A 15,521-nucleotide genomic window follows, 5' to 3' on the forward strand; every position below is an offset into this window, starting at 1 on the left:
TTTCAAAGTTACTTATTAATAGAAATCTAATCATATTTGACTAAACAAATTCAAAAATACTTATTATTTATTAAATATATGTTGAGTCAAACTATTTGAGTTTTTAAAAATATATTCTATTTTTCTTTCATATTTTGTGTTTGTTTAAACTATTTTTAATTTCAAATTTTACATATTTATAAAATATAATTATATATATTTTATTTTAATATAAAAATAAAAGTTAATTGGTATTTTATCCCTGCCATATAGGCGAACTTTGAACAATCTCTTGTAAAAAAATTGATTTTCATCCTCAACATTTGAAGTTTTCTTTATTTTAATCCCTCGTGAGACCAGTCAACAAAATATTTGACGCATCGGTCTTCTTTTTTAACTTTTATTTATTTTTAGAGACATGGACGACTTAGAAAGCCAATATGGATTAAAAATAATAAAAAATAAATAAAATCAACAAAGTTGTCCATGTCAATAAAAATAAAAATAAATTTAAACAAGACGATCACATCAAAGATTTTGGTGACTGAGTCTCATGAGGGAAGAGAATCTTCAAATGTTAAAGATGAAAATCAAAAGTTTTTGATAGTGGGATTTTTCAAAATTCACCCATATAGCAGGAGGCAAAATACATATTGTTCTTGCTAAACATTATTTGGAGAAACTTCCTTGAAACTAGTCAGGTGAAGCCACAATCGTCCTATTTTACTATGATATATCCGTTGTCCCCCTTCTTCATGGGGAAGTCTCCTCTTATAGTCATTCATTCATCAATGGCTTTAAAGAGATGCTTATTGTAACACCCTTCTAAAATACCCCGAGTATATAATTAAAATAACACATTATCAATCAGAGTAAATATGCAATCAAGTGTGTCACACAACATTTCACACCATAATAACTGTCATGCTCTTCATTTAATCAAAATAAACATTTCTTGCATAATTCGCAGCGGATAGAAATCAACTAACCATTCAAAACATATAACATATTACAGGTAAAAAGGTTCAACAACCAACAATAAAACAATTAAAACATCCCGTCCCGATGTTACATCTATCAGAGCATGACCCTCTAAGTAGACTACACTAGACTCCAAGCACTAGCTTCCACTCAACTCATTTGTTCGTTACCTGAAAAATAGTTGTAAGGGTGAGTTCCTCAATCGATATAATAAGCATTATAAATCATCATGTAATGCTAAGTAAATTCACACATTTCATCACCCTAATCGTAACATACATCCAGTAACGGCACATCAACTCAAACATCATACTTAATATCAACACAATTCCACTCCTCAATTAAATTAAATGTCCATACAACAAGCCAACAAAATGCAACTCTAATGAGACTCGACTCGTCATGCATGTGGTACCATTCGGAGTAAAACTCCCAACTTAAAATCATTGCCATTTTATTGGGCATCAAGGCATAAGCCTTCAACTTTCAACTTAAAATTTGCCAATCCAGGCCAACGTGGTGTGAGCAAAGCTCCGACTTAATGCATATGAATGTACATGGCATACACGACTTTAAACTGTCGACAACATAATAATAATAGCAATACAACAATATTTTCAACAACATCAACTTATAATCAACTTTGGCTCACCAAGCCTACAACTCAGTATTTTCAACAACTTTCCGTACACGGAACAACTCAGCAACATACTTGTATCAACACTTCATAACATAAATCCAACAAAATTACTCATCACAATTAACTATAATAGGCCAATCACCAATTAGGTTCACAACATTAAAAATATCAATTTTTCTAATTTCCAACAGTGTTAACCGGTTAACGCCCTGGGTTAACCGGTTAACGCAGGACAAAACACACTTTCTGGCAAAACGCAACAGTGTTAACCGGTTAACGCCCTGGGTTAACCGGTTAACGCAGGCAAAACAGCACATTTCCACAAAATATAATAGTGTTAACCGGTTAACGCCCTGGGTTAACCGGTTAACGCAGACAAAACAGCAGTTCCTGCGCTAACACAAGGCAGAATGCAGAGTTCTCCGCATTTTCCGCCGTTGGAGGACTTCCGGACCTCCGATTCAATTTCCGTAAAAAGCTATACGTTCGGGGGAACACGACTCACACAATTACGGACTCAATTACAGCTTTAATACAACTTATTCATCACAATATTTCAGCATTCAACATCCCAATTAGGGTCACTTCAGCGGTTTATCACTACCCATGACATGTTAATCTATAATACCCATTAAACGACGATAAACCCCCCTTACCTGAGATAATCCGGCAATCTCTAAGCTTCAAGCTTTTCCGTTCTTCAACCTTTGCTCTCTAGCTCTTCCTCTTTGCCCTTTCTCCACTTTCCACTTTTCAGCCGCTTCTCTGTTTCACGTGAAAACTCTTTACCAAAAATGAAAACCCTTTTCTCTTATTCCAACTTATATATTTTCCAATAATTATTATTCCAAATAATAATAATAATAATAATCCAATAATTCAATTTATTTAATTAAATTAATAAATATATTATTAACTTAATTTAAATAATTCTCTTATTTTATTCGGGGTGTTACAACTCTCCCCCACTAAAAGAGTTTTCGTCCTCGAAAACATACCTCAAGCAAATAACTCTGGATAAGACTCTTTCATCTGACTCTCCAGTTCCCAAGTCACATTGCCACCTGCTGGTCCTCCCCAAGCTACTTTCACTAAGGCAATCTCTTTACCCCGCAACTGCTTCAACTCTCGATCCTCAATCCTCATAGGCGATATTTCAACAGTCAGGTTATCTCTCACCTGTACATCATCTACTTGGATCACATGCGACGGATCATGAATGTACCTCCTCAACTGAGACACATGAAAAACCTCATGCAAATTCGCAAGTGACGGCGGTAAAGCGATACGATAGGCTACCTCTCCTATCCTCTCCAAAATCTGATACGGACCAATAAATCGAGGTGTCAACTTCTTTGACTTCAAAGCTCGACCAACCCCAGTTATCGGAGTAACACGAAGAAACACGTGATCTCCCTCTCGGAACTCAAGTGACTTCCTCCTCTTATCATGATAATTCTTTTGACGACTCTGAGCAATTCTCATCTTCTCCTGAATCATCTCAATCTTTTCCGTAGTTTGTTGAACAATTTCCGGTCCAACCACAGCACTCTCACCGGACTCATACCAACATAAAGGTGTCCGACATCTCCTACCATACAAAGCTTCAAACGGCGCCATACCAATGCTCGAATGAAAACTATTGTTGTAGGTAAACTCAATCAAAGGTAAATAACAATCCCAAGCACCTCCCTTTTCCAAAACGCAAGCTCTCAAAAGATCCTCTAATGACTGAATCGTCCTCTCAGTCTGACCATCAGTCTGCGGGTGATATGCAGAGCTCAATCTCAGTTTAGTTCCCAAAGCCTTCTGCAAACCTTCCCAGAATTTCGATGTAAATCTAGGATCTCTGTCCGAAACAATACTCGACGGAATACCATGCAAACTTACAATCTTCTCAATATACAACTCAGCTAACTTCTCTAACGGATAGTCCATTCTGATCGGAATGAAATGAGCCGACTTTGTCAATCTGTCAACAATCATCCAAATAGCTTCAAAATTCTTAATTGTTCTCGGTAATCCAGAAACAAAATCCATACTGATACTATCCCACTTCCACTCTGGAATAGCCAACGGTTGCATTAGCCCAGACGGCTTCTGATGCTCAATCTTTGACTTCTGACAAGTCAAACAGGAATAAACAAAACTCGCAATTTCTCTTTTCATTCCCGGCCACCAAAATAACTTTTTCAAATCATGATACATCTTCGTAGCTCCAGGATGAATACTCAACCCACTACGATGTCCTTCTTCAAGAATACTCTTCTTAAGTTCGACAACATCCGGAATACACACCCGATTACCAAATTTCAAAACATCATTCTCATCAACTCTGAATTCGCCACCTTGACCTTGATTCACTAGAGTCAACTTATCAACCAAAAGCACATCGGATTTCTGACCCTCTCTGATCTCATCCAGAATACCACTTGTTAACTTCAACATTCCCAATTTAACACTATTGTGCGTACTCTCACACACCAAACTCAAGTCTCTAAACTGCTCAATTAAATCCAATTCCTTAACCATTAGCATAGACATATGCAATGATTTCCGGCTCAATGCATCAGCCACTACGTTTGCTTTACCCGGATGGTAGTTCAACCCAAAGTCATAATCCTTCAGAAATTCTAACCATCTCCTCTGTCTCATATTCAGTTCTTTCTGATCAAACAAATACTTCAAACTTTTATGGTCACTGAAAACCTCAAATCTTGACCCGTACAAGTAATGCCTCCATAATTTCAGAACAAACACCACAGCTGCCAACTCTAAATCGTGCGTCGGGTAGTTCCTCTCATGAACCCTCAGCTGTCTTGAAGCATAAGCTATAACCTGCTTATTCTGCATCAACACGCCACCCAAACCCAACAATGAAGCATCACAGTAAACTTCAAATGGTTCCGACGAACTCGGTAATATCAGAATAGGAGCAGTAGTTAACCTTCTCTTTAACTCTTGGAAACCTCCTTCACATTTTGAGTCCCAAACAAACGCTTGCCCCTTCCTAGTCAACATCGTCAATGGTAACGCCAACTTAGAAAATCCCTCAATGAACTTCCTATAATAACCAGCCAAACCAAGGAAACTTCGAATTTCAGCAACAGACTTCGGAGCTTCCCACTTAGATACCGCTTCTATCTTAGAAGGATCAACAGCAACACCACCTCTTGAAATCACATGACCCAGAAAACTTACCTCTCCTAACCAAAATTCACACTTGGACAATTTAGCAAATAACTTCTTTTCTCGGAGAACTTCTAAAACCATTCTCAAATGTTCAGCATGCTCTTCATCAGATTTCGAATACACCAAAATATCATCAATAAACACCACAACAAACTTGTCTAGGTACGGATGGAAAATCCTATTCATGTACTCCATAAATACTCCAGGCGCATTAGTCACACCAAAAGGCATTACAGAATACTCATAATGTCCATACCTTGTTCTGAAAGCAGTCTTCTGAATATCCTCGGTTTTCACACGGATCTGATGATACCCAGATCTCAAATCTATTTTGCTGAACACACTTGCACCAACCAACTGATCCATCAAATCATCAATCCTCGGCAAAGGATACCGATTCTTGATCGTCACTTTATTCAGTTGCCTGTAGTCCACACACAACCTCATAGTACCTTCTTTCTTCTTAACCAATAACACTGGTGCACCCCACGGTGACACACTCGGACGAATAAATTTCTTATCCAACAGATCTTCCAACTGACTCTTCAATTCAGTTAACTCAACAGCAGACATACGGTACGGAGCCATCGATATCGGCCTAGTACCAGGTACCAAATCAATCGAGAACTCCACTTCGCGCTCTGGCGGTAATTCATTCACCTCTTCCGGAAACACATCAGGAAAATCACACACCACGGCTAGATCGCCAATCACCAGTTTATCTTTAGCCTCCAAAGTCGCTAACAGCATAAACAACTCTGCCCCATCAGCTACTTCCTCATTCACTTGCCTTGCTGATAGAAACAAACTCTTTCCCTCCTCAATCTCAGGAAAGACCACCGTCTTATCAAAACAATTGATAGAAACTCGGTTGAACACCAACCAGTTCATACCCAGAATAACATCAATCTGCACTAGTGGAAGACACACTAGGTCCATCCCAAAGTCTCTACCAAAAATACTCAAAGGACAATTTAAACAAACCGAAGTAGTAGTCACTGAACCCTTCGCAGGAGTATCAATTACCATACTACCAAACATCTCAGATATCTCTAACTTAAGTTTCACAGCACAATCCAAAGATATAAAGGAATGAGTCGCACCTATGTCAATAATAGCTACAAGAGGAAAGCCATTAATATAACACGTACCTCGGATAAGTCTGTCCTCACTGGAGGTTTGAGTTCCGGTCAATGCGAACACCTTCCCAGTCTGAGATTTCTTTGGCTTCTGACACTGACTTCCAATATGCCCTTCTTCGCCACAATTAAAACAAATCATTTCCTTGTGCTTGCAATCAGCTATTGCATGACCAGTCTTACCACAACGAAAACATCTCTTTACTTCAGCAGTGCATACATTACTCTTATGACCAGCCTGACCACATTTGAAGCAAACTATACCAGCAGGAGCACCTCCCCTACTGGTCCTCTGAGCCGGAGCAGCTCCTTGTTTCCCTCTTCCCACTGGAGCATCATACGGCTTTCCACGGTTTTGATGTTGCTTGCCCCTGCGGTCACTGACAATCTTGTAATGAGCATTATTGTCTTCTTCAAATATCCTGCAGCTATCAACCAATTCAGTAAAAATGCGTATCTTCTGATACCCAACAGCCTTCTTAATTTCAGAGCGCAGTCCATTTTCAAACTTGATGCACTTTGAAAATTCAGCACCAGCACCAGTGTAATGAGGATAAAATTTGGACAGCTCCACAAATCTCGCAGCATAATCAGTGACAGACATGTTTCCTTGCTTCAGCTCAAGGAACTCAATTTCCTTCTTACCACGGACATCTTCCGGATAATACTTTCTCATGAATTCCCTGCGGAATACATCCCAAGTAATGACTTCACCTGCCACGGTCAACCTCTCGTGAGTCTCTAGCCACCAGTCATCAGCTTCGACTGCTAGCATGTGGGTACCATACCGAACCTTCTGAGCTGGAGTGCAATCCATAACACGGAAGATTCTCTCAATCTCTTTCAACCATCCCAAGGCTGCATCTGGATCATGCTTCCCTTTAAACACCGGCGGATTCTCTCTCTGAAAAGTCGCCAAGCTACGTGATCCAGCATCACCACCAGCATTTGGCAAGTTCTGCACAGCTTGTGCCATCGCTTGCATTGCGGCAGCCATTGCAGCGTCATTCCTTCCAGCCATTTCAACTTATCAATACAACACAACTTAAAGTTAGATTAGTAACAATACACAATTGTTAGACAGTAACGACACGACAACTGGCCGGACAGACCGACCTGCTCTGATACCACTAATGTAACACCCTTCTAAAATACCCCGAGTATATAATTAAAATAACACATTATCAATCAGAGTAAATATGCAATCAAGGGTGTCACACAACATTTCACACCATAATAACTGTCATGCTCTTCATTTAATCAAAATAAACATTTCTTGCATAATTCGCAGCGGATAGAAATTAACTAACCATTCAAAACATATAACATATTACAGGTAAAAAGGTTCAACAACCAACAATAAAACAATTAAAACATCCCGTCCCGATGTTACATCTATCAGAGCACGACCCTCTAAGTAGACTACACTAGACTCCAAGCACTAGCTTCCACTCAACTCATTTGTTCGTTACCTGAAAAATAGTTGTAAGGGTGAGTTCCTCAATCGATATAATAAGCATTATAAATCATCATGTAATGCTAAGTAAATTCACACATTTCATCACCCTAATCGTAACATACATCCAGTAACGGCACATCAACTCAAACATCATACTTAATATCAACACAATTCCACTCCTCAATTAAATTAAATGTCCATACAACAAGCCAACAAAATGCAACTCTAATGAGACTCGACTCGTCATGCATGTGGTACCATTCGGAGTAAAACTCCCAACTTAAAATCATTGCCATTTTATTGGGCATCAAGGCATAAGCCTTCAACTTTCAACTTAAAATTTGCCAATCCAGGCCAACGTGGTGTGAGCAAAGCTCCGACTTAATGCATATGAATGTACATGGCATACATGACTTTAAACTGTCGACAACATAATAATAATAGCAATACAACAATATTTTCAACAACATCAACTTATAATCAACTTTGGCTCACCAAGCCTACAACTCAGTATTTTCAACAACTTTCCGTACACGGAACAACTCAGCAACATACTTGTATCAACACTTCATAACATAAATCCAACAAAATTACTCATCACAATTAACTATAATAGGCCAATCACCAATTAGGTTCACAACATTAAAAATATCAATTTTTCTAATTTCCAACAGTGTTAACCGGTTAACGCCCTGGGTTAACCGGTTAACGCAGGACAAAACACACTTTCTGGCAAAACGCAACAGTGTTAACCGGTTAACGCCCTGGGTTAACCGGTTAACGCAGGCAAAACAGCACATTTCCATAAAATATAACAGTGTTAACCGGTTAACGCCCTGGGTTAACCGGTTAACGCAGACAAAACAGCAGTTCCTGCGCTAACACAAGGCAGAATGCAGAGTTCTCCGCATTTTCCGCCGTTGGAGGACTTCCGGACCTCCGATTCAATTTCCGTAAAAAGCTATACGTTCGGGGGAACACGACTCACACAATTACGGACTCAATTACAACTTTAATACAACTTATTCATCACAATATTTCAGCATTCAACATCCCAATTAGGGTCACTTCAGCGGTTTATCACTACCCATGACATGTTAATCTATAATACCCATTAAACGACGATAAACCCCCCTTACCTGAGATAATCCGGCAATCTCTTAGCTTCAAGCTTTTCCGTTCTTCAACCTTTGCTCTCTAGCTCTTCCTCTTTGCCCTTTCTCCACTTTCCACTTTTCAGCCGCTTCTCTGTTTCACGTGAAAACTCTTTACCAAAAATGAAAACCCTTTTCTCTTATTCCAACTTATATATTTTCCAATAATTATTATTCCAAATGATAATAATAATAATAATCCAATAATTCAATTTATTTAATTAAATTAATAAATATATTATTAACTTAATTTAAATAATTCTCTTATTTTATTCGGGGTGTTACACTTATTCACATCCCACGTTAAAGTGACATTGGGTAATCTTCATCGTCTTCCAAATTATCAAATAACGCCTATTTCCTTTATTTCTGTAACTCCCATGCAATCATGGAGATGTTTCGTAACTGTCCTTTATGGTTGTTCATGTTGCCTCCTAGCACCTCTCAAGAGATTGGATCCAACATGCTCCTCTGTTAGAGTTACTATGAAGTCGGAGCGGATTGTACTGGTTTTGTAATAACCTTTACCCTGACAGAATTTCACTTTATTAAGTTTAGGTTTTTCGACTTGCTTGCTCCTTTGTGCTCAACCTACAATAGCCCGGTCTTTAGGAATTCCGGGATGTACATAAGCCCCCCGATCACGAGGTCCAATCAGATCAAAGTGTTCAGACAAGAAAATATGGGAATTCCTTTTGCCTTGAGCCGATCACCTATTCGTTGAGTTACTATTTGACAACGTTTATGATGACAATTTTCTCTTTCCTTGTCATGATGACTTTTATTTTATGGGGATCTTATCTTGTCATCATTATTTTTTCTCGATACAACTTCTTGACCATTGTAAGCTTATTTATAATAAAATGACTATTTTCTTCTTTTGTTTTTTCACCAATGGTAGTGATCTTTCCTTCAAGTGTTGCTGATGAGTTTTCTTTTTGCTTCATCCATCACTCGCTCTTTCCGCAAGCTCAAGCCCTAGGTATTGTTTTTCTTTTGTTATGGTTATAATACAAGATTGTGACTACTCGGGAGAGTCGCTGATTTCCCTTATTGCTAATGAGAGAAATAAAATCTGGAGGGAATGCATGAAAGATTGAGAGGGTAATTTGAATCAAGTGAAGTTTGACCAGATTATTAGAGAAGTTTCTGGAGAGATCCCTTCACCGAGTAGTAATACTAACTTAGAGTCTTCGTCATCAGGTTTTATGGATACTCTGATGGAGACAACATGATCTTTGATTGATAAAGAGGTTTTAAGCGACAACCATAGTATTCTCGAAGACAATTATATCTCGAAGTTTCGCTCTAATAATCCAGTTTCCTCCACCGGGAACGAAGATGATGTTGTATTAGAAACTTGTGTGGTTGGTCAGAGGGTATGAATTACTCGGCCAAAAGGAGTGCCTGATGAGTATTTTTATTTCTACTTAAAGTATTTTCGTTTATGGACGGATTTTCCGGATATAATCAAATCAAGATGGCACCTGAAGATATGGAGAAGACCACATTCATTACACCTTGGGGAACATACTTTTATAGAGTGATGCCTTTCGGTTTGAAGAATGCTGGTGCAACTTACCAAAGAGCACTGACTACTCTTTTTCATGATATGATGCATAAAAAGATTGAGGTCTATGTTGATGACATGATTGCTAAATCTATTGAAGAATAAGAACATGTTGAGCATTTGTTGAATCTATTCCAGCATTTGAGGAAGTACAAACTCCGTTTGAATCCCAATACGTGTACATTTGGTGTTCGTTCTGGTAAGTTGTTGGGCTTTATTGTCAGCGAGAAGGGTATTGAAGTTGATCCTGCCAAGGTCAAAGCAATACAAGAGATGCCTGCACCTAAAACTGAGAAGCAAGTCAGAGGTTTTCTCGGCCGCTTGAATTATATCTCAAGATTCATTTCACACATGACTGCCACATGTACGCCTATATTCAAGCTTCTTCGGAAAGATCAGTCTTGTGATTGGACCGAAGGTTTCCAGAAAGCTTTTGACAGTATCAAAGAGTATCTGCTTGAGCCTCCGATTCTGTCTCCACCTGTTGAAGGAAGACCATTAATCATGTATTTGAATGTGCTTGAAGAGAGTATGGGTTGTGTTCTTGGTCAGCAAGATGAGACTGGAAAGATTTTTTTTGCAATTTACTACCTCAGTAAGAAGTTCATCCATTGTGAGACTCGGTAGTCTATGCTTGTGAAGACTTGTTACACATTGGCTTGGGTTGCTAAGCGTCTGCGTCAGTATATGTTGAATCATACCACTTGGTTGATATCCAAAATGGATCCAATCAAGTATATATTTGAAAAGCATGCTTTAACTGGGAGGATCGCCCGCTGGCAGATGTTGTTATCAGAGTATGATATTGAATACCGATCTCAAAAAGTAATTAAAGGTAGTATCTTGGCTGACCATTTGGCTCACCAACCAATTGAAGATTATCATTCAGTGCAATATGACTTTCCTGATGAAGAGATCTTGTACTTGAAAATGAAAGATTGTGATGAACCATTGCTTGAAGAAGGGCCAGAACCTGGTTCCCGTTGGGGCGTGGTATTTGATGGAGCTGTTAATCAGTATGGTAATGGCATTGGGGCAATGATTATTACTCCCTAAGGCGCACATTTTCCGTTTACATCCATATTGACTTCAAAGTGTACAAATAATATGACTGAGTATGAAGCTTGCATTATGGGGCTTAAAGAGGCAATCGATCTCAGAATCAAGTATTTAGACGTCTATGGAGATTCAACTTTGATTGTGAATCAGATCAAAGGTGAATGGGAGACAAATCAACCCAGTTTGATACCATATATAGACTATGCGAGGAGGATTTCAACTTTCTTTACAAAGGTTGAGTTTCATCATATCCCTCGAGATGAAAACCGGATGGCAGATGCTCTTGCAACGTTGGCTTCAATGATTGTAGTGAAATATTGGAATGAAGTACCCATTTTAACTGTAATGCATCTTGATAGGCTCATGTGTTTGTTGTTGAAGAGATCAAAGATGAGAAGTTGTGGTATTATGATATCAAGTGTTTCCTCCAAAGTCAGATTTACTCGCCTGGGGCATCTTTGAAAGATAAGAAGACTTTGAGAAGACTAGCCGACAATTTCTACCTGAATGGTGATGTTTTGTACAAGAGAAACTTCGATATGGTTTTTCTCAGATGCGTGGATAGACACGAAGCAGACTTATTGATGACTAAAGTCCATGAAGGTTCCTTTGGTACTCATTCCAATGGACATGCAATGGCAAAGAAGATGTTGCGAGAAGGTTACTATTGGCTGACAATGGAATCCGATTGTTGCAAATTTGTGAAGAAGTTACAGATAAGATTCATGTTCCTCCAACACTATTGAATGTCATTTCCTCCCCATGGCCTTTCTCCATGTGGGGAATTGATATGATTGGCATAATTGAGCCCAAAGCTTTAAACGGACATCGTTTCATTTTGGTGGCTATTGACTACTTCACAAAATGGGTTGAAGCGGCATCGTATGCAAATGTAACCAAGCAAGTTATTGTAAGGTTTATCAAGAATCATATCATATACCGTTATGGTGTGCCAAGTAAGATCATTACTGATAATTGGTCGAACTTGAATAATAATATGGTGGAAGTTCTTTGTAAAGACTTCAAAACAACACATGATAATTCTTCTCCCTATAGACCTAAGATGAATGGGGTTGTTGAAGCGGAAAACAAGAACATCAAGAAAATTATTCAGAAGATGGTTGTGACGTATAAGGATTGGCATGAGATGCTTCCATTTGCTTTGCATGGGTATCGTACATCCATCCGCACTTCAACAGGGCCAACCCCTTTCTCTCTTGTATATGGTATGGAAGTTGTGCTCCCCGTAGAGGTTGAGATCCCATCACTGCGTATGCTGATGGAAGCCAAGTTAACTGAGGCTGAATGGTGTCAGACCAGATATGATTAGCTGAATTTGATTGAGGAGAAGAGATGGACTGCCATGTGTCATGGTCAGTTATATCAGCAGATAGTGAAGAAATCTTTTGACAAGAAGGTTAGACCTCGTATGTTTAGAGAAGGTAACCTTGTACTCAAGAAGATCTTATCTTTCAAACCAGATTCTAGGGGAAAATGGACTCCTAATTATGAAGGCCCATATGTTGTTAAGAGAGCCTTTTCAGGCAGTGCTTTGATTCTTACAACTATGGATGGTGAAGATTTCACTCGTCCTGTGAATGCAGATGCAGTCAAGAAATACTTCGCCTAAAAAAGAAAAGAACAGCTCGTTAAGTTGAAAACCCGAAAGGGCGGCTTAGGCAAAAATGAGCGTCTTGGTGGATTGAAAACCCGAAAGGGTGATCCAGACAAAAGTTAAAGACATGAAACAGAAAGAATTATCCCGATAAATTGAGTACCCCACCTTGGGGAAATTTATGCAAAAATTAGGGATTATGGCAAGTAACTGCACCCTGCTGATCTTTATATTTGAAGACGTTCTTGAGCACAACGGTTGATTTTGATTCATCGTCCCCAGTAGCGGTGAAGAGCACAATGGATATCAAGAGTTGGTAGAAGGATTAGTGATCATTGTATTCAATGTAGCCCTTTTCCACGTAAATTACCGTTTTCAACTTTGTAAAGATCTATGGAGTCTTGTCATTTACAGACTACCATTCTATTTAATAAAGTTGAGCTTTTATCCAATTATTTCTACTCTTATTTAATTCATCCGAATAGTTTTAAATTTTATTATGATCATTTTGAAAATTAAAGTTTTAATCAAATTCATATTTTCTTAGACATATAAAAGCATTAATTTTAAGCAATCAATTTCATTTAAAAGGAATATCAACAATGGTTCGAAAGCGGTAAGCCCTAAGTATGGAGCATTATTGGTTCTCCCTCAAGCAGTATGTGTGATTTCTCTTTCATCCCCGACAGCATTGTTCAACACTCGGTGTTCGTTGATTTCTCCAGACGCTATTTCTCCATCGTCCCCAGCTGAGTTGGTCGATTATTCCCCAGCCAAATTTATATTTGGTCTCCAGCAGAGTTCGAACATTTCGTTGCAGTAATGCGCACGGTTCTGGCAGAACTTTTGGTTCCTCACCAGTCGCCATTAGATTCGCTCCCAATCAGAGTTCCCTCCTGGTTTCTGAGCAACTATTTGCATTTGTTCCCCTGCAGGGTTGTCTCCCATTTGATATGGTGTTGACCTAAAATTCCCCGCATAATTGGTATCAGTTTCCTCAGTTGATCTCTTCTTTTCTTCCCCATCTAGGGTTGAGCCTTTGGGGTGTTGATCTCTCTTTTCTCCAGCAGTTGTTTCCCTCTTTTATGGATTGGTCGAGAATTGTATCGATGATTCAAATTTGCGACATCCGTGTATCCTTTGAGATCATTTTGTCAGCATAATCATCATACACACATATACATATACATATACATTTATAATTTCATTATTGCATCATTGCACCTGCTGACTCATTCTTGTGATTCTTATTCTCTGTTATGGTGGTGTTTTATCCCCATGCAAATTGGTGTCTGCCCTCCTTCAATTGTAGAGTGTCAGCCCCATAAGCGGGAAGACTTTAACCTTTCTCCTTTCTCCACTGAGTTATTTCTTCGTGGATGATTATTATTTCAGTTTCCTCCCCAGTCAATTGTCTGGATGGAATCGCTCCCCTTGAGTTATGTCCTCATTGGGTCGAGTCTTGATTGATTGCTTTCTTTCTAGATCTTACCTAGATTGACACTTTTGGGCCCCTGAGAGCTTATTACCCAGTAACTGGTAATATTCTTCTTAGTTGGCAGTTTGTTACTTCTTGTCCAATACCCGACAAAAGTAACCTTTCTCTCCCCAGAGGATTCGTTTTAACATTTACCCGAGAAGTATATCCTTGATATGTTCATCCTAATCGGTGACATATATTTTCTTCCCTTCCTTTGAGTTTATCCTTGATATGTTCATCCTAACTAGTGACGGATATTCTCATCTTTGGTATTCTACCCTGTAAAAGGTAGATGTAATCCCTATTTTGTTTCTTAGAGAGTTAATCCTTGATATGTTCATCCTAACCGATGATGGGTTTCCTTCTCTTTGCGGTATTCTACCTAGTAAAAAGGTAGTTGTAATCCATATTTTGTTTCCCAGAGAGTTAATCCTTGATATGTTCATCCTAACCGATGACGGGTTTCCTTCTCTCTGCGGTCTTATGTCCAATAATAGGTAGTTGTAAATCCTGTTTTTTCTCCCCTTGCAGAGTTTATCCTTGATATGTTCACTTTAATCAGTGACGGGTATTCTTTTCTTTTTGGTATTCTATCCAGTAACTGATAGATGTAATTCCTATTCTTCCCCTCAGAGTCTATCCTTGATATGTTCACTCTAACCGGTGACAGATATTCTCTTTCATGGTATTCTATCCAGCATTCGATAGATATTCTCTTCCGGTGAAATTGTTTTTCCTGCATGGTTCGAGTATTTCAGTTTTATTCTGATCTACCGGTTTCCTCTGTAGACGTTCCCTTTGTTTCCACGGCTGAGTCTTTCCATTTTCATGGAATTCCTCAAGTCCCTCAGCAGTTTTTAAGTCGTAGGATGGCATACGCATAACCCTTTTATCCCCCAGAGTTTCTGTCTCCCCAGTGAGTTTTCCTTATGGAATGCAATACGCTCCTGCGGACTTCCGGTCTCTCTGATTTCTTTTCCTTTATGGCAATATTTCTCCACGAAGAGTTTATTTTAGCATTCACATCATATGCATAATGAGGTCTCTTAGGGACCAAAATTTGTTTCTATATGTTGTTATTTAAGCCCATTATACTGAGTCGATACTAAGATTTTAACCTTCACCTCCTCAGTTAGAATGTGCTTAAATACGGGCAGTTGTAATACCCTAATTTTGACCCGAAGATCCCTCATGTCATCTCATCATATGCATTAGCATTGTGATCATACCTTGGCATCCTCCTTACCCCTCTT

Source organism: Lathyrus oleraceus, chromosome 4 (genome assembly GCF_024323335.1).
Source record: "Lathyrus oleraceus cultivar Zhongwan6 chromosome 4, CAAS_Psat_ZW6_1.0, whole genome shotgun sequence".
Taxonomy (NCBI): domain Eukaryota; kingdom Viridiplantae; phylum Streptophyta; class Magnoliopsida; order Fabales; family Fabaceae; genus Lathyrus; species Lathyrus oleraceus.